The following is a 20,940-nucleotide window of genomic DNA, read 5'->3' as shown; positions in this document are numbered from 1 at the left end:
AAGTGAGAAAGAACATTTCCTGGCAATGTCAGACCTCCTGTGAGATCACCAGTAGTGCACAGGACCCACTAACATGCAGAATTGTTCCTCCGGGTGTGCATGGCAAGAGAAACACAAATGCCACAGATGCTAAGGATTTCTAGAAGTACTGCACAGAAGGTGCCATGGTGGTCTTGGGCTCCCTGCTGCTTGGCTTGGTCTTGTGTTGCATGGTCCATCTGTGGGGGAAGGGAAGACAGTGAGTTGAGGGGAGTGGTTTTTGCCAAACTTGTGTATTAGATGGCTGAGATGTATTAGACATGAAGCATTTAGAGGTAAGGTATTCTGGAGCACTGAGTTATTTACTGGCCAGACTCAACTGAGTCGGTTTCTACTGCATCATGTTTCAACTGACCTCTCAATTCATGGGCATTCTTTTCTGAAACGCCTTCTTCCTGTGGGAATTGTTAGTTAAAAGTGACCCTGCCTGGACAAGAGCAGACCCAGTGACGGACGTAGGCAGAGCAAGGTCAGAAAGTAAAACCAGCAAGGGATGAGAGGGCCATAGAAAGTGAGACCTGCAAGAGTGCCATCTCCCTACCATGCCCAGCTTTGGTCCCCTCGGTCTGCAGGGTCAGGTCTCCTTCCCGGCACGTGTAGAGCAGGCCGGTCAGGATGGCCAGGGCCCAGAGGAGATGAGCCGTGGGCAGGCGAGCAGAGCCCTAGCCGAGGGGTGCAGGGTGTCCCATTTTCTGCACGGAGCTCTCCGTGCCCACAGCTCCCACATGCAGCCAGGTGCCCGCACCTCACAGTGCACCCAGCGCTGCCCCGCACCCTCGCACCCACCCGGCACCACAGCCACACTGGGGCCTCAGCAGCCTCTTCTCTCCACAGGCACCTCGCTGCAGCTTCGCAAGCCTGGCCGTTCACCAGCACCTATCCCTTACGCCCAGACAACTGGATCTCCCACCAAAGCACCCCTGAGAGCTGGACCCGACACCAACAGCCACCGCCTGTGCCTGGAAAACCGGCCCGCCTGCCATGGAGCACTGAGGGACAGGCCCGTACCAGCCCGGCCAGCCGCCTGGCCCGCCCGCTCCCACCAAGGCCCCAGTGGCTTTCCACCTCAGCCAGCCGGCCGTTGTGGGACCAGCCCAGTGCCCTCCAGGACCCAGAGGAACTGAAACCATACCCCCACCCTGCAAGCGCATGGCCCCGCTCCTCCTGCAAGAGGAGGTGGCCCCAGCAGCGTACAGGCTACAGGGTGCGATGAGACGCTCCTGACGGACAGCTTCAGGGGTCGACCGTTTATTGCTGAATAAGAGCACAGCAATAAATACGAAGCAGAAGCTCAATTGTCTGGGTCGTAATGGCAGCAAACCCAGGAATTCACCAGTTCTGGGCTGAACTTTGTGTCGGGGCACGGGGGCATGTGGAGGCCTGCGGTGTCAGCAGGCAGGGAGCTGGGCATGGGACGCGCTGACCATAAAAAGGAGGGTTTGGGCCCTAAAATGGAGGCTTTCAAAGCTAGAATTGAAGATTTGGACCCTACAAATGGAGGTTTGAGCCCTAGAAAAGGGGTTTGGACGACAAAAACAAGGGTTCGGACACTCAAGATGCAGCTTGGACCCTCAAAATGTATGGCTGGAGCCTGAAAATGAGGCTTTGTACACTGTAAATGAGGCTTTGTAGCCTAAAAATAGGCTTTCTGCTCCAAAAGTGAGGGTTTGGACCCCCCAAATGAAACTGTGTGCCCTAAGAAAAGGCTGTGGGTCATAAAAGACAGGTTTGGACAAGACAAATGAGGCTTTGGGCCCTCAAAATGAGCCTCTGGGCACTATAAAGGATGGGCTAGATGCTACAAATGATGCTCTGGACCCTGAAAAGGAGGGGATCCTCTTGGTTCCTCTATAGTCCCCAGAAATGAAGCTTTGATCCCAAATACAGGGCTTTGGGCACTCCAGTGGAGGCTTAGAGCTGTAAAAGAGGGGATTTGGCCCTATAAGTGAGAGTCTGGCCCCTCAAAATGTGAGTTTAGATCCTTGAAATGAGGGGTTTGGCCTTAAGAGTGAGTCTTTGGGCCCTAAAAATGGGGCTTTGGAAATGCAAATGAGGTTTTGAACCCTGAAGTTAGGTTTGGTGCCCTCAAATCACGCTTTGGTACCAAAAAATAAGGCTTTGCACCCTAAAAATCAGTCTCTGGACCCTCAAAATGAGCCTTTGGACATGAAACAAATGAGGCTTTGTGCCCTAAATGACGAGTTTCAACCCTAAAATAAGGCTTTGGGCCCTCCAACTTGCAGACTGGATCCTAAAAATAAGGCTGTGGTTCCTGAAACTGAGCCTTTGGACCCTATAAGTAAGGCTTTGGACTCTATAAATGAGGCTTTGGACATTCAAAATCAGACTTTGGGCCTTAAACATGATGCTTTGGGTCCTTAAAATGAGCTTTTGGAGTGTACAAGCAGGGCTTGGAACTTGTAAATGGGGGGTTGGACCATAAAAACAAAGCTTTCAACCCTAGAATCAAAGCTTTGGACTGTAAACTTAAGGCTTTGGGAGTTAAGAGAGGAGTACTAACTGTAAAAATGAGGGTTCGGACACTCCAGATGTGGCTTGGACCCTAAAAATGACTACCCGGATCCTCAAACTGAGCCCTTGGAGCCTGAAGATGAGGCTTTGGACACAAAAATGTGGCTTTGGAAAGTGAAAATGAGGTTTGACCACTATAAATGTAGCTTTGGACTCTACAAAGAAGCTTTCTGTCCTAAAAGTGAGAGTTTGGACCATAAAAATGAGGCTTTCGACCCTAGAATCAAAGCTTTGGACCTAAAAACGAGGCTTTGAGCTCTTCAGGAAGGGTTTGGACCACAAAAATGAGCATTTGGACACTCAAGATGTGACTTGGACCCTCCAAACAACATTGCTGGGCCCTGAAAATGAGGCTTTGGAGATAAAAATGCAGCTTTGGACTCTAAAAATACAACTTTGCCACTAAAACGGAGCTTTTGGACCCTAAATCTGAGGCTTTGGAGCCTAAAAAGAGGCTTTGGAAGCCCAAACTAGGACTTTGGAAAGTAAAAATGAGGTTTTGGCCAGCTACTGCCCTATCACTGACTCAAGCACATATGACCTCACCAGCAGCTGCATGACCCAGTTCGCTGATCCTATCACCTACTTAGGAACATGTGACATCACAAGCACCTACACAAGCCAGGTGTCCATTCATACCCAATCAACTACTCAGCCACCAGTGACATCACAAGCACCTGAACAAGCCAGGTGCATCTTCCTGCCCAATCACCTACTCAGCCACCTATGACATCAGAAGCCAGGGGCCTGCTCCTGACCTGTCACCTACTTGGGATGATGTGGTGGGACAGCTCCTGGTGGAGCTGTCAATGGCCACCGGAGGGTGACAGCGCTGCTGGCTGGATCCTCTTCTAGGCGCCCATTTCACGGAAGCACAGGCTACTTGAGGCTGCCCAGAAGGTCACCTGGAGGGTGAAGTCCCCTGGTCCCAGCCCCCTGCTCAAGCAGAGCCACCTGCAGCTGGTTGTCCATGACCATGTCCAGAGGGCTGTGGAACATCTCCAAGGATGGAGACTCCACAGGCTCCCCGGGCAGCCTGTGCCAGTGCTCGTCAACTGCACAGCACCCTTTGCATTCCCCTTGCTGAACTGCGTGAGGTCCCTGTCAGCCCATCTCTCCAGCCTGTCCAGGCCCCTCGGGATGGCAGCACGACCCCCTGGCCAAAGCGCCGCTCCTCCCAGCCTGGTGACATCTGCCAACTTGCTGAGGGTGCACTCTGCCCATCACCCAGACCATTAGTTAAGGAAGTTGTTAAACAGGATCGGACCCAGCACTGATCCCTGGGAGACACCGCTAGCTCCTGGCCTCACACTAGACTTGGTGCCACTGAGCAGCACCCTCAGGACCCGGCCGTTCAGCCTGTTGTGGTCCCGCTCGCTGCCGGCTCGTCCAGCCCATTTTATTCCAGTGACTTGAGCTCCACATTTAAAAAGAAAAGATGGCAAGATGGGCACACGCAAGCACACTGCTTTCAAAATCCTATAACGGAAAATTCTCCAACTGGGTATTTCCACCAATGGCCCCAAAACCTACAGAGAAGGAAACACCCCATAAATTCCACAGGCAAAGCCAACGAGTCTTTTTAACTCTGGTTTTGGCTTTTCTGCCTGCCTGATGCAAATGAGTGTTGCTTCTGCAAGGCAATCCCAAAAGCTGAACACAGATTAAAGCTCTTCCTGGAAGGACCTGTGGGCAGGCAGGCCAGCCGGCAGAGCTGTCTGAGTCTCCGGAAGGTCTCTCTGAGCTCTTCCTGGACAGAGGCAGCACTGGGAGGAGGGACAGGGTGGGCTGCTGGTGCCCTTTGTGCAGCTTGGTCCCTGCGGGGGGAAGTTTTGGTGCTTCCTGGATTCCTCTTCCTCTCCGGCACTGCAGCAGTCAGATGCTGTGCTCCTCCCTCATCCAGGTCGACAATCTGCCCCCGTCACCATCTCAGCACCCCGAGTGATTGCCTGATGTGCATCTCCAGGGTGCTGAGGCCCTCCTCCTCCCTGCTGAGGGGTCATAGTCTGTGGTGTCCACAAACCGGCTGTGGAGATCATAGCCCTGCCATGGGGATCTGCTCCGCTCTCTGCCGCAGCTGAGTGTGCTCCCGAGCAGCCCTGGGTGTAGGAGCCCGCTTGGAGCTGGCATTGGAGGGCCCTGCAGCTGCATCATCCCCTGGGGCTCAGTCATGACGTGGAGGACTTGCTCTCCACCTCCTCCTTCTCCTTGCTGAGCGGTGGTAGTCTGGGATCTCCAAAAAACAGCTGCAGAGAGCGTAGCCCTGCCGCAGGGAGGGCTCTCTCTGCTCTCTCTGCATTGGCAGGGTTTGCTCCTGAGCAGCACTGGGTGCAGGAGCCGACTGGGAGCTGCCGTTGGAGGGCACTGGAGCTGGCTCATCCCTGGGAGCGTGATCACAACTTGGAGGACTAGTTCTCCTCCTCCATACCCTGTTGAGTGGTCGTAGTCCGTGGTGTCCACGAATCAGCTGTGGAGATCTTTTTCCCACTGCGGGGATCTGCTCCGGGCCCTCTCCTTTGCACAGTTCCTCTGGCAGTGGGAAGAAGGGCTGAATCCATAGTATCATAGAATCATAGGATCATTTAGGTTGGAAAAGACCTTCAAGATCATCGAGTCCAACCATGCTCCTCTTTGTTGCTGTCTTCTCGCACGGTGTGCAGCATGGGGGCAAATGGTGGACAGCAGACTGGGCATGCAGCTTTCCTTCTGGACACCAACCTCAGGCAGCCGCAGAAGAAGTGATGCAAGCACAAACCCATGTAGGAGGTGATGGGGCCTGGCACCTGCCCGGGTCAGCCGGCTGGTGCGGGCTGGTGCAGAGGAGCTGCTGTCCTGTGGAGAGTCCTCCATGCCCACCGCCATGTCCTGCAAAGAGCTGGGAAAAGGTCCTGCCCTTTGCTCCTGAAAGGACCAGAGCAATGGGGAAGCCCACTGGGGATGCTTTGAGAGGGAGCAGCGTTGCGGCTGTGAAGAAAGCTGCAGCGTGGAAGGGAGAAGAGAGCGATGCCAAGATCCCAGAAAGAAATCCGCTGTCCGTCTGGTGCCCTGACCCACCTCCCCAGAGTTACCTTAGTCCTAGGAGGCAGACCCTGTGGTCCCACAGAACCCGCCTGCTTGCTGTCGGCCCCCCACTGACTGAGGGAGGAATGGGCATATGCTGGTGCCGGTGAGGAAGAAGCCCTTTCTCCAATTTTCAAATCAGAGTGCCTGGAGAAAAAAAGAAGAGTGATCTGCATTTAGGGCTGTTCTTGCAGCTTTCTCTGGGCTTCAGTCATTTTGTTGGAGCAGTTTCTAGGCCAGAGAGAAGACATAACCAAGACTACAAATGGGAAAATTGATTGGGGTCTTCCCACCAGGTCTGCCCCTGTCAGAGCAAGTCCTCGTCTTTATCATCCCTACGGCCTCCATTTCATAGAATCGTAGACTCATCGAATGGTTTGGGTTGCACAGGACCTTAAAGACCATCTAGTTCCAACCCCCTGCCATGGGCAGGGACACCTTCCACTAGACCAGGTTGCTCAAAGCCTCATCCAACCTAGCCTTGGACACTTCCAGGGATGGGGCATGCACAACCTCTCTGGGCATCCTGTTCCAGTGCCTCACCACCCTCACCAAGAACTTCTTCCTGATACCTAATTAAATCTTCCCTCTTTCACTTTAAAACTGTTACCCCTCATCCTATCACTACACTCCTTGAGAAAGAGTGCTTCCCCAACTTTCCTGTAGGCCCCCTTTAAGAACTCTTCTCTACATTAGCCAGCTTCAGAGAGCAGACAAGTAGCAGTTTACACCGGGGCAGCAGCCTAAAGCCCAGCAAGGGAAGATAAGGACTGACGTGGGGTAGTTCAGATCTGACAGCACTGAAGGACGCAGGGAGTACTTGTCTCCTGTGACAGAAAAAGAAACACACAGGAGGAGGAGAAGAAAAATAGCAAAGCCAGGAAAAGGAGATTACTTTGGGTAAAAAAAAGCCCTCCTTTTTAAGGCCCAGATCATCATTCTTGAGGCCCAACCCTCATGTTTAGGGTACAAAGCCTCCTTTTGAGAGCCCAAAGCTGCATCTTAAAGGCACAAAAACCTATTTAAGGGCCCCAAAGCCTCAATTTACAGCCTAAACCATTACTTTCAGGGTCCAAAGCCTCATTTTAGTCTCTAAAGACTCATTTTTAAGATCCAAACACTCTTTTTCAAGATGCAAGCCTCATTTTTAGGGCCCAAAGCCTCCTTTTGGGGGTCCAGAAAGCCATTTTTAAGGTCCAAACCCTCATTTTTGGGATACAAACCCTCACTTGTAAGTTCTGAACCCCACTTCAAAGGTGCAAAGACTTATTAAGGGCCCAAAGCATCACTTTTAATGCCCCAGGTTCTGATTTTGAATGTCCAAAGCTTCATTTTTAGGGTCCAAACCCTCAGTTTAGCTCCCATAGCCTCATTTTTTTTAGAATAGAACAGCATAGACTATTTCAGTTGTAAGGGACCTACAACAATCATCTAGTCCAACTGCCTGACCAGTTCAGGGCTGACAAAGTTAAAGCACGTTAATGAGGCCATTGTCCAAATGCCTCTTAAACACTGACAGGCTTGGGGCATTCTTTGTCCACAGCCTCATTTTTAAGGCTCAGAGAGTCAGTTTCAGATCAAAATTGTCATTTTTAGAATCCAAAGCTTCATTGGTAGGGCCTTAGCCCTCATGTTAGGGTACCAAGCCTCATTTTTAGAGCCCAAAGCCTCAGTTTTAGTTTACTGGGATGGTGAGAGTCAAAGTTCCCATTTATATGGCCCGACCCCTCGTTATTAGGATCCACAGCTGCATTTATAGGGTTCAAATCCTTATTATAGGACACAAGCTGATTTCCCAGCCCAAAGCCTCATTTTGAGTGGCCAAATACTGATTTGTAGGGTCTAAACCCTCTTGTTAGGGAACGAAGGACTGGGTTTAGGGTCCAGAGCTTTATTTGGAGGCTCCAAAGCCTCATTTATAAGACCCCGGTCTTTCTTTTAGAGTCCAAAATCTCATTTTATTGTCCAAATTCTTGTCTTTTGTTTCTAGTCCCAAATTTTGAGGTTCCAAAGTCTCATTTTTCGGGTCCAATGCCTCATTTTTAGGGTTCTAAGCCTCATTTCTAGGGTCTAAATCTTAATTTTTAGGGTCCAAAGCCTCATCTTTAAAGCCACAATTTCTCCCTGCGTGTCTCATTTGTAGGGCCCAAAGCCTCATTTGTAGGCTCCCTCTCCTCATTGTAAGGGTCTCAAGCCTCATTTTCACAGCCCAAGTAGGGTCTAAGCCCCCCACTTAAAAAGAAAATCCTCAGGTTCAGGGTCCAAAGGTTATTCGGGGCATACAAGGACTCATTTCTAAGGGCCAAAGCCGCACGTTGGGTGTCCAAATACTCATTTTTATGGTCCAGACATTCATTTGGGGGTCTAACTCTTTCAGGCCTAAAGCCTAACTGGAAGGGCTGAAAGCCTCATTGTAGGGCCCAAACGTTCCTTATTTTGGAGGATTTAAAGCCTCCTTTCTGGGGTCCAAACCCTCATTTTTAGGGCCCCAAGCCTCGTTTTTAAAGCGCCACTACTTGCTGTGAGGGGCCAAAGCCGTCCTGACACGGTCTGAAGCCTGACGCTAGTCGCAGGTAGTGTTCATTCTTCTAAGCAAGCTGGATTGCAGCTAGCATCCTGCCTTTTGTTTGTTTTCCCTCAGCATAAGCAACCCCAGAGCCTGCGGCCACATTCCAGTACCTCATTACCCTGCAGCCCCTACGCTGAACTAACAGCTACAGCCACAAAGTTCAGGCGCCCTCTTACTGTAAAGACTGGCCGACAGGATCGCTCGGGAAGCGAATTTCCCTGACACTTCCCAGCGTTCACTCGCGCTGCTGCTCCTGAGGGCAGGCCCCGAGCCCCCCCCCCCGCCACCAGAGCCTGACAGCGCAGGCCGCGGCAGGGGCTGGGCCGGGCCGCTGCCATGACAACCGCTCCCCCCCTTCAGCCCAGAGCCTTCCCCGGCCGGCAGAGCGACAGCCAATCGGCTGCTGCCGCGGGAAGCGCCGCCAATCAGAGCTGGGCCTGCACTGCCCAATCCCAGCGCCGCTCTCGGGAGGCGGCAGAGAGGTGGGAAAGCCCTGCGGGGAGGGAAAGCTCTGAGGGGACGGGAAGCTGCGAAAGAGCGGCGACTGTTTTAATTGTTCACAACGGTCCTTCACCGGCGCGGGTGGGATGGATACACTTGAGCCCTAGCCGTGCTTTGGTGCGGGGTGACTAAGGAGCGACAGGCTCCTTGGTGTCCTGGGGGTGAACTTGCAAGCTGGAAAGCCCCTGGCTCACAGGTGAGGGAGCGAAGGTGTCTGGGAAAAGACTTCGAAAGGTGGTTTCTGATATAGAGAACAAACTGCTAATTGCTTAATGTTTGTCTCTCTGTAACTTTACATACCAAAGACTGGTGTTCGTCAAGGATTAAGCCTGTCAGAGGCTGGTACTTGGGAGTGATGAGCAAGAAGGAACCATGAACAATCACAAAACTTAATTAAATGTTTGATGTATTTACGATCTTGTTAAGAAGGCACAAGTAGAGACCTTGCTTGAATCGATAGGGCCAGAAAAGATAAGAAGTCCTGCCTTTGTTCTCATCCTTGTGGATAATTTAGCTTAAACTAACCATATGGTTTTACACCACTAATGAGAACTTAGATAATAAGAGCACTAACGAGCACTGATGTATCAAAATATGTAAAAGACCATACTGCGCAGAATCACCTGAGGAGGGTCAAATAGCGGACAAGTGAGGAAGACTATGGAAGACCACCAGAGGACTCCTGAAGACCACCAGAGACCTTCAATGTGCCTGCGTAAAAGACATTTGCATATGCTAATAGTTTCCCGGAAAACTAATGAATATGTATAACATTTCTCAGAAATCTAATGAATATGTATGTAGAACATGTACTTAACCTGCACAATTAGGCCCGATGGCGCGCACGACTTTGGTGGGACTACCCCCCGTGCTGCCCAGCGCTGAATAAACATACCTACTTTACAATCTCACTGATTGTGGAGTCTGTATTCTGCACGTCAGTTTCGACACCCAAAAGTGCAAGATAACCAAAGTACAGAACAAGATACCGGAGAGGAAATGAAGACATCTGGCCTGTCTCGGCTGTTGGCTAGCAGCCAGCCGCTTCGCTCATCAGGTTGTGCCCGCTTTGAGCTCTCCCTGAAGTGCAGCGGGACTGCACGCCAGCGACTGCCCCCTTGAGCAGGGACACCTCTCAAGGTTTCAGATCCTTACCCAAGGAAGAGAGACCCCTTACCCATCACAGATCCTCGGTAAGTGACTGAGAGCCTGCTGAATTAATACTGTGAAACGTTAATAATCCAGGCAGCTGCTCAACATTATAAACAATGAAGGAGTAATTCCATCACACGCTTCATAAAGGTTCAAAGACGCATTTTAAGGGCGCAGACCATCATTTGGAAGGCCCAAAGTCTGCTATCGAGGCCTCATTTTAGGCTGCAAAACTGCGTATTCCCTTCACGTCCAAAGCCTCATGGTAAGGGTCCAGTGCCCCCTTTGAGGACTAAAATCCTCGTATTTAGGGTCCAAGCCTGTTGTTTAGTACCCACAGCCTTTTTTGAGGACCCACAGTTTCAGTTTTAGGGTCCAAAGCCTCATTCCTAAGTTCCAGAGTTCACGCTTTTAAGGTTCAAAGATGCATTTTAAAAGGCCCCAGAGCATCATTTTTAAGCCCTAAAATCTGATTTGGAAAGTCCAAAGCCTCATTTGTACAGTCCAAATCTAAATTTCTAGGGTCCAGAGCCTCATTTTTACTTTCCAAAGTGTTAGCCTTCCAAGGCCTCATGTTAGGCTCACAAAATGCCTTTTTTCAGGGTCCAAAGTCTCTTTTCTTAGCAACCAGACAGGCATTTTTAGGGTTCAGGCCGCCTCTGGAGGGTCCAAGCCCTGATTTGGAGGGTCCAAAGTTCCAGGTTTTGCGCTTTTAAGGTTCAAAGATGCATTTTAAGTGCCCAGAGCATCATTTTTATGCCTCCAAATCTGATTTTGAAGGTCTAAAGCCTGTTTATAGACTCCAAATATGAATTTCTAGGGTCCAAGTCTTCATTTTGCCTACCAAATGCTCATTTTAGGCTCCAGACCCCTCTTTTTTAGGTCCCAAAGGCTCGCCGTTAGTTTGCAGTCTCATGTTCAGGGTCCAAAGCCTCTTTTTAGGTTCCAGACAGGCATTTTTAGGGTCCAAGCCACATCTGGAGTGTCCAAACCCTCATTTGGAGGGTCCAGAACCCCCTTTTAGGGCTCAAAGCCTCAGGTTTAGGTCCCAAAGCCTCATTTCCGGGTCCAAATCCTTGATCCCAGGGTTGAAAGACTGCATGCTAGGGTCCCAACCCACATGTTAGGGTACAAACACCTCACTTAGGACTCAAAGTATTGTTTCCTTCATGTCCAAGGCCTCATTTTGAGTGTCCAAAGACCCATTTGTACGGCCGAAAGCACCGTTTTCGGGCCAAAATCTTTGTTAAGGCTTTAAGCCCTCATGAAATCATCAAAAGATGATGTTTCAGTCCTCACAAAATCTACCTTGAGAGGCTTCCCAGCTCAGGTGGAGACAATGGGTCACACAGCCCGCTGAAGTCCCAGAGAGCTCCAATGCTCTCACCTTGGATCACCTCCAGCGAGGTATGCATAGTTTATACGAAGTGATACGGGTTCCTGAAGCTGCAGCGAGGTGCCTGTGGAGAGAAGAGGCTGCTGAGGCCCCAGTGTGGCTGTGGTGCCGGGTGGGTGCGAGGGTGCGGGGCAGCGCTGGGTGCACTGTGAGGTGCGGGCACCTGGCTGCATGTGGGAGCTGTGGGCACGGAGAGCTCCGTGCAGAAAATGGGACACCCTGCACCCCTCGGCTAGGGCTCTGCTCGCCTGCCCACGGCTCATCTCCTCTGGGCCCTGGCCATCCTGACCGGCCTGCTCTACACGTGCCGGGAAGGAGACCTGACCCTGCAGACCGAGGGGACCAAAGCTGGGCATGGTAGGGAGATGGCACTCTTGCAGGTCTCACTTTCTATGGCCCTCTCATCCCTTGCTGGTTTTACTTTCTGACCTTGCTCTGCCTACGTCCGTCACTGGGTCTGCTCTTGTCCAGGCAGGGTCACTTTTAACTAACAATTCCCACAGGAAGAAGGCGTTTCAGAAAAGAATGCCCATGAATTGAGAGGTCAGTTGAAACATGATGCAGTAGAAACCGACTCAGTCGAGTCTGGCCAGTAAATAACTCAGTGCTCCAGAATACCTTACCTTTCTCGTAACAAATGCATTAAAGAAAAAAAATTAAAAAAAATATCTTTAGAAGTGGCTGTCTGAGACTGCTCCAAAACATGGACTGTTAGCAGCCTCTACTGGAGAGGTTAGCTGGGAAAATGCAGGTGATGGAGTGATACATGTCATGACCAATGCCTCATGACAGATGGCTTTAGAGTTTACCATGTGGCATTGTTGTCACCTGTGTACTTAATGCATTTGAGAGAGCAAGGCAAATGGTAGTGAACACAGTGCTCTGGATGAAGGTTGCACAAACAAATGTCAGAGACGCTGCCTTATTCTGTCCTGGGGTACTTCTGTACAATCCCAGTTGGGGTGTGCAGATAGGTCCCTGCTTTTCTTTATGCCTGTAGTTTGGTTTGTCATGCTCCATCCCTACTGAGTATGCAACTTAAAAATTCACACTTGTCCAACTGTCCTTCTTTCTGTTGTCAGAGTTGTTTTGGCTTCTGTGTGTTGATAACACTGTTTTGCAGGTGTGATCGGCTTACAGCTGAGGCACTGTATTGTGCTGGATTCAAACCGGGAACTCCTTTATCCTCCTGTGGTCCTGTCCTACATCTGGTCTGTGATTAAGTTTACCACATTGACTCTGTTGTGGGGCACTACAGTTTTAATCTTTTAAATTGCACAAGTGCATTGAGGAAATCACTATAGCAGTGTCCTGTCTTTTGAAAACAAATGCTGTCTTTTGGAAGGATGTAGGAGTTTGTTTAACAGAACAAGTACTAGCTTAAAGGAGTGTACAAGCAAAGGGGAAGAAATAATGCAATGGAGTGAGATTCAGATTACTATGGTATAAAGTTGTGATGATATAGTGGTTTGAATTGAACTCATAATAATTTTCTTTGAATACTTAAAAATCACAAGCATGCAACTTAGTTGCTTGCTTGGTATATAGATAATGCCTATCTTTTGCATGTGCTGCTGTTACTTAAAAGATTGTTGTCTGGGGTTTTTCTGTTTGGTTTGTGTTTTTTTTCTTTCCCCCACTGTGCTTTATTTGCTCTGTGATCATCATTCTTTTTGTCTCCTTTCTAGCACACCAGCCCTCAAGAACCTTTTCAACTGCTTCAACCTCAGCCCCTAGCACCACCTCTTTGGTTGTCAGCATGGCAAGCAGTACGAACACTGCAAACAGCCTTGGGCAAACAGCCTTGGCCTGAGTGTTACCAGTGTGTCTCTAGCAGGTGCTACCACAGGATCAGCTCCCTTGGTGTCTTCAGGTTTGCAATATTAACTGGCAGAGTTCTTTTTTTTTCTAAAAATTGAGTAAATTGATAAATAGAAATGAATGGTGTTGTAGATATTTCTTGTTAGTAAGAGTTGTCTCTGTACTTCAGGGGTTTTTTTCATTAAAAGGTAGTAGGGTATTAGTTAAAGAAAAAATTGTCTGTAGGGGTGTGTGTATATATCTACACATGCACAGACATATATATATATATTATGTATGTGTGTATATACACACCCCCCTACAGGCATTTTTTCCTTTTAATGTCCTACTCTCTGTGTGTTTGTGCATACACCTACAATTTTTATTCTTCAATACCGTCCTATGTACTCTGTGACCGTGTGTGTATACATGTGTGTACATGCATATATTTAAAATAGTGTGGGTGGGTTTTTTCTGGAAGCCACTTGGAACACCCTTGGCTATTGAAACCCTTCTTGGTCTTAGTGCAGTGCTTCACTTTGTTTTATTTGTAGTGCCCTGGTCTAGATTTGATTTTTCTAGTTTCAGAATATTACTGTCTTTGCAGTACAGTACTACTGCAGGGTGTAGTATTCTGTACAAGGAGGTGTCAGACTACAGGTGACAGAAGATCGTAACAGTCTCATATAAAAATCAAGTACTTGAATTGTTAGTTCAGTAAGACTGTGTTGTGGGGTTTGGGTTTTTTTTTCTCAAAACCCTAAAAGCTAATCCTGGAATTTGATTTTGAATTTAATATAAAAGTTGATCCTTGCAAGTCCCCAGCCCAACTATCTGCATTAAAAAAAAACATTGTCAGCTCCTAAGCTTGAAGAGAACAACAGAGGTGATTACAGATATGCAAGGGAAAAGGATAAAAACCCTGCAGCAGTGTATTTCAGCAGTCCATAGGCATAAAATTAAGCTCTGGACTAAGCAGCCACAGCTGAGTTTGGTAAAACCACTGACCGAAATGTCCATTGTTCCTTGCATAATACTTGGCTTCAGCTTTTATCATCTCAGCTTGGTTCAGATAATGCGGCGACGGCATGGGAAGTCAAGCAATCAAACTCAATGTGAGTGATAGAGCAAGCTTCACTTTACTTGCACGGATAGCTCATATTTATACAGTTTACGATAATTATGCCTACTAGTCCTAATATTATTGGTACATTGCTAAAGTTTATTCATTACTAAAACACACCTACTTGTGGTTTGCAGCTATGTAGGTTCCCCAATTTTCTCATGGGAACTTCCTCAAAGTTGTCTATGAAACATTGCCAGGGTCACAGTGGATGCAGTTACTTATCTCATTCTTCAGCATCCAGGTGTTGCTTGTCAAGCCAGGCTCTTCTTATCTTCTTTTTTGCCAGTGCACAAGGACACAATATTTGTGAACTTATACTTCGTTCCCACATAGCAGCTGGATTGCTCACATGCCTTTGCACAGCCAAGAAATCCCCAACATTACTCTTGTCTTATAAAGCCACATTTTAGGCTCCAAACCCCACATTTTGACAGCCAAAGGCTCACTGTTAGTTTGCATAGTCTCATTTCCGGGTCCAAAGCCTCTTTTTTTAGCATCCAGACAGGCATCCTTAGGGTCTGAGCCACCTCTGGAGGGTCCAAGCCCTCCTTTGGAGGGTCCAAAGTTCCAGGGTTTGCGCATTTAAGGTTCAAAGATGCATTTCAAGGGCCCAGAGCATCATTTTTAAGCCCAAAGTCTGATTTGGAAGGCCCAAAGCCACTTTATAGAATTCAAATCTAAATTTCTAGTCTCCAGAGCCTCATTTTTACTTTCCAAAGTCTTACTCTTGTCTTACAAAGCCTCATTTTAGGCTCCAAACCCCACATTTTTACGGCCAAAGGCTCATTGTTAGTTTGCATAGTCTTATTTCAGGGTCCAAGCCTCTTTTTTAGTATCCAGACAGGCATCCTTAGGGTCTGAGCCGCCTCTGGAGGGTCCAAGCCCTCATTTGGAGCTTCCAAATTTCCGGGGTTTGTGCTTTTAAGGTTCAAAGATGCATTTTAAGGGCCCAGAGCATCATTTTTAAGTGGAACGCCACATTGTTCGAGTCCAAAGCCACATTTCTAGGGTCCAAAGCCTCATTTTTACTTTCCAAAGTCTTACTCTTGTCTTACAAAGCCTCATTTTAGGCTCCAAACCCCACATTTTGACAGCCAAAGGCTCACTGTTAGTTTGCATAGTCTCATTTCCGGGTCCAAAGCCTCTTTTCTTAGCATCCAGACAGGCATCCTTAGGGTCCGAGCCGCCTCTGGAGGGTCCAAGCCCTCATTTGGAGGGTCCAAAGTTCCAGGGTTTGCATATTTGGAGGTTCAAAGATGCATTTCAAGGGCCCACAGCATCATTTTTAAGCCCAAAGTCTGATTTGAAAGGTCCAAAGCCTCATTGGTCGAGTCCAAATCAGAATTTCTAGGGTGCAGAGCCTCATTTTTACTTTCCAAAGTCTTACTCTTGTCTTACAAAGCCTCATTTTAGGCTCCAAACCCCACATTTTGACAGCCAAAGGCTCACTGTTAGTTTGCATAGTCTCATTTCAGGCTCCAAAGCCTCTTTTTTTAGCATCCAGACAGGCATCCTTAGGGTCTGAGCCACCTCTGGAGGGTCCAAGCCCTCCTTTGGAGGGTCCAAAGTTCCAGGGTTTGCATATTTGGAGGTTCAAAGATGCATTTCAAGGGCCCACAGCATCATTTTTAAGCCCAAAGTCTGATTTGAAAGGTCCAAAGTTTCATTGGTCGACTCCAAATCAAACTTTCTAGGGTGCAGAGCCTCATTTTTACTTTCCAAAGTCTTACTCTTTTCTTACAAAGCCACATTTTAGGCTCCAAACCCCACATTTTTATGGCCAAAGGCTCACTGTTAGTTTGCACAGTCTCATTTCAGGCTCCAAAGCCTCTTTTTTTAGCATCCAGACAGGCATCCTTAGGGTCCGAGCCGCCTCTGGAGGGTCCAAGCCCTCATTTGGAGGGTCCAAAGTTCCAGGGTTTGTGCTTTTAAGGTTCAAAGATGCATTTCAAGGGCCCAGAGCATCATTTTTAAGCCCAAAGTCTGATTTGGAAGGCCCAAAGCCACTTTATAGAATTCAAATCTAAATTTCTAGTCTCCAGAGCCTCATTTTTACTTTCGAAAGTCTTACTCTTGTCTTACAAAGCCTCATTTTAGGCTCCAAACCCCACATTTTTACGGCCAAAGGCTCACTGTTAGTTTGCATAGTCTTATTTCAGGGTCCAAGCCTCTTTTTTAGTATCCAGACAGGCATCCTTAGGGTCTGAGCCGCCTCTGGAGGGTCCAAGCCCTCATTTGGAGCTTCCAAATTTCCGGGGTTTGTGCTTTTAAGGTTCAAAGATGCATTTTAAGGGCCCAGAGCATCATTTTTAAGTGGAACGCCACATTGTTCGAGTCCAAAGCCACATTTCTAGGGTCCAAAGCCTCATTTTTACTTTCCAAAGTCTTACTCTTGTCTTACAAAGCCTCATTTTAGGCTCCAAACCCCACATTTTGACAGCCAAAGGCTCACTGTTAGTTTGCATAGTCTCATTTCCGGGTCCAAAGCCTCTTTTCTTAGCATCCAGACAGGCATCCTTAGGGTCCGAGCCGCCTCTGGAGGGTCCAAGCCCTCATTTGGAGGGTCCAAAGTTCCAGGGTTTGCATATTTGGAGGTTCAAAGATGCATTTCAAGGGCCCACAGCATCATTTTTAAGCCCAAAGTCTGATTTGAAAGGTCCAAAGCCTCATTGGTCGAGTCCAAAGCCACATTTCTAGGGTCCAAAGCCTCATTTTTACTTTCCAAAGTCTTACTCTTGTCTTACAAAGCCTCATTTTAGGCTCCAAACCCCACATTTTGACAGCCAAAGGCTCACTGTTAGTTTGCATAGTCTCATTTCCGGGTCCAAAGCCTCTTTTTTAGCATCCAGACAGGCATCCTTAGTGTCCGAGCCGCATCTGGAGGACCAAGCCCTCATTTGGAGGGTCCAAAGTTCCAGGGTTTGCGCATTTAAGGTTCAAAGATGCATTTCAAGGGCCCACAGCATCATTTTTAAGCCCAAAGTCTGATTTGAAAGGTCCAAAGTTTCATTGGTCGACTCCAAATCAAAATTTCTAGGGTGCAGATCCTCATTTTTACTTTCCAAAGTCTTACTCTTTTCTTACAAAGCCACATTTTAGGCTCCAAACCCCACATTTTTATGGCCAAAGGCTCACTGTTAGTTTGCATAGTCTCATTTCCGGGTCCAAAGCCTCTTTTTTTAGCATCCAGACAGGCATCCTTAGGGTCCGAGCCGCCTCTGGAGGGTCCAAGCCCTCCTTTGGAGGGTCCAAAGTTCCAGGGTTTGCGCATTTAAGGTTCAAAGATGCATTTGAAGGGCCCAGAGCATCATTTTTAAGCCCAAAGTCTGATTTGGAAGGCCCAAAGCCACTTTATAGAATTCAAATCAAAATTTCTAGGGTGCAGAGCCTCATTTTTACTTTCCAAAGTCTTACTCTTGTCTTACAAAGCCACATTTTAGGCTCCAAACCCCACATTTTGACAGCCAAAGGCTCACTGTTAGTTTGCATAGTCTCATTTCCGGGTCCAAAGCCTCATTTTAGCATCCAGACAGGCATCCTTAGGGTCTGAGCCACCTCTGGAGGGTCCAAGCCCTCCTTTGGAGGGTCCAAAGTTCCAGGGTTTGCGCATTTAAGGTTCAAAGATGCATTTCAAGGGCCCAGAGCATCATTTTTAAGCCCAAAGTCTGATTTGAAAGGCCCAAAGCCACTTTATAGAATTCAAATCTAAATTTCTAGTCTCCAGAGCCTCATTTTTACTTTCCAAAGTCTTACTCTTGTCTTACAAAGCCTCATTTTAGGCTCCAAACCCCACATTTTTACGGCCAAAGGCTCATTGTTAGTTTGCATAGTCTTATTTCAGGGTCCAAGCCTCTTTTTTAGTATCCAGACAGGCATCCTTAGGGTCTGAGCCGCCTCTGGAGGGTCCAAGCCCTCATTTGGAGCTTCCAAATTTCCGGGGTTTGTGCTTTTAAGGTTCAAAGATGCATTTTAAGGGCCCAGAGCATCATTTTTAAGTGGAACGCCACATTGTTCGAGTCCAAAGCCACATTTCTAGGGTCCAAAGCCTCATTTTTACTTTCCAAAGTCTTACTCTTGTCTTACAAAGCCTCATTTTAGGCTCCAAACCCCACATTTTGACAGCCAAAGGCTCACTGTTAGTTTGCATAGTCTCATTTCCGGGTCCAAAGCCTCTTTTCTTAGCATCCAGACAGGCATCCTTAGGGTCCGAGCCGCCTCTGGAGGGTCCAAGCCCTCATTTGGAGGGTCCAAAGTTCCAGGGTTTGCATATTTGGAGGTTCAAAGATGCATTTCAAGGGCCCACAGCATCATTTTTAAGCCCAAAGTCTGATTTGAAAGGTCCAAAGCCTCATTGGTCGAGTCCAAAGCCACATTTCTAGGGTCCAAAGCCTCATTTTTACTTTCCAAAGTCTTACTCTTGTCTTACAAAGCCTCATTTTAGGCTCCAAACCCCACATTTTGACAGCCAAAGGCTCACTGTTAGTTTGCATAGTCTCATTTCCGGGTCCAAAGCCTCTTTTTTTAGCATTCACACAGGCATCCTTAGGGTCTGAGCCGCCTCTGGAGGGTCCAAGCCCTCATTTGGAGGGTCCAAAGTTCCAGGGTTTGCATATTTGGAGGTTCAAAGATGCATTTCAAGGGCCCACAGCATCATTTTTAAGCCCAAAGTCTGATTTGAAAGGTCCAAAGCCTCATTGGTCGAGTCCAAAGCCACATTTCTAGGGTCCAAAGCCTCATTTTTACTTTCCAAAGTCTTACTCTTTTCTTACAAAGCCACATTTTAGGCTCCAAACCCCACATTTTTATGGCCAAAGGCTCACTGTTAGTTTGCACAGTCTCATTTCCGGGTCCAAAGCCTCTTTTTTTAGCATCCAGACAGGCATCCTTAGGGTCCGAGCGGCCTCTGGAGGGTCCAAGCCCTCATTTGGAGGGTCCAAAGTTCCAGGGTCTGTGCTTTTAAGGTTCAAAGATGCATTTCAAGGGCCCAGAGCATCATTTTTAAGCCCAAAGTCTGATTTGAAAGGTCCAAAGTTTCATTGGTCGACTCCAAATCAAAATTTCTAGGGTGCAGAGCCTCATTTTTACTTTCCAAAGTCTTACTCTTGTCTTACAAAGCCACATTTTAGGCTCCAAACCCCACATTTTTATGGCCAAAGGCTCACTGTTAGTTTGCACAGTCTCATTTCCGGGTCCAAAGCCTCTTTTTTTAGCATCCAGACAGGCATCCTTAGGGTCCGAGCCGCCTCTGGAGGGTCCAAGCCCTCATTTGGAGGGTCCAAAGTTCCAGGGTTTGTGCTTTTAAGGTTCAAAGATGCATTTCAAGGGCCCAGAGCATCATTTTTAAGCCCAAAGTCTGATTTGGAAGGCTCAAAGCCACTTTATAGAATTCAAATCTAAATTTCTAGTCTCCAGAGCCTCATTTTTACTTTCGAAAGTCTTACTCTTGTCTTACAAAGCCTCATTTTAGGCTCCAAACCCCACATTTTTACGGCCAAAGGCTCATTGTTAGTTTGCATAGTCTTATTTCAGGGTCCAAGCCTCTTTTTTAGTATCCAGACAGGCATCTTTAGGGTCTGAGCCGCCTCTGGAGGGTCCAAGCCCTCCTTTGGAGGGTCCAAATTTCCGGGGTTTGTGCTTTTAAGGTTCAAAGATGCATTTCAAGGGCCCAGAGCATCATTTTTAAGTGGAACGCCACATTGTTCGAGTCCAAAGCCACATTTCTAGGGTCCAAAGCCTCATTTTTACTTTCCAAAGTCTTACTCTTTTCTTACAAAGCCACATTTTAGGCTCCAAACCCCACATTTTTATGGCCAAAGGCTCACTGTTAGTTTGCACAGTCTCATTTCAGGCTCCAAAGCCTCTTTTTTTAGCATCCAGACAGGCATCCTTAGGGTCCGAGCCGCCTCTGGAGGGTCCAAGCCCTCATTTGGAGGGTCCAAAGTTCCAGGGTTTGCATATTTGGAGGTTCAAAGATGCATTTCAAGGGCCCACAGCATCATTTTTAAGCCCAAAGTCTGATTTGAAAGGTCCAAAGCCTCATTGGTCGAGTCCAAAGCCACATTTCTAGGGTGCAGAGCCTCATTTTTTCTTTCCAAAGTCTTACTCTTGTCTTACAAAGCCTCATTTTAGGCTCCAAACCCCACATTTTGACAGCCAAAGGCTCACTGTTAGTTTGCATAGTCTCATTTCCGGGTCCAAAGCCTCTTTTTTAGCATCCAGACAGGCATCCTTAGTGTCCGAGCCGCATCTGGAGGACCAAGCCCTCATTTGGAGGGTCCAAAGTTCCAGGGTTTGCGCATTTAAGGTTCAAAGATGCATTTCAAGGGCCCACAGCATCATTTTTAAGCCCAAAGTCTGATTTGAAAGGTCCAAAGTTTCATTGGTCGACTCCAAATCAAAATTTCTAGGGTGCAGAGCCTCATTTTTACTTTCCAAAGTCTTACTCTTTTCTTACAAAGCCACATTTTAGGCTCCAAACCCCACATTTTTATGGCCAAAGGCTCACTGTTAGTTTGCACAGTCTCATTTCAGGCTCCAAAGCCTCTTTTTTTAGCATCCAGACAGGCATCCTTAGGGTCCGAGCCGCCTCTGGAGGGTCCAAGCCCTCATTTGGAGGGTCCAAAGTTCCAGGGTTTGTGCTTTTAAGGTTCAAAGATGCATTTCAAGGGCCCAGAGCATCATTTTTAAGCCCAAAGTCTGATTTGGAAGGCCCAAAGCCACTTTATAGAATTCAAATCTAAATTTCTAGGGTGCAGAGCCTCATTT

The sequence above is a fragment of the Buteo buteo genome, chromosome 32 (genome assembly GCF_964188355.1).
Source record: "Buteo buteo chromosome 32, bButBut1.hap1.1, whole genome shotgun sequence".
In the NCBI taxonomy this organism is placed as follows: domain Eukaryota; kingdom Metazoa; phylum Chordata; class Aves; order Accipitriformes; family Accipitridae; genus Buteo; species Buteo buteo.
Note: the sequence above shows the minus strand (reverse complement) of the source record.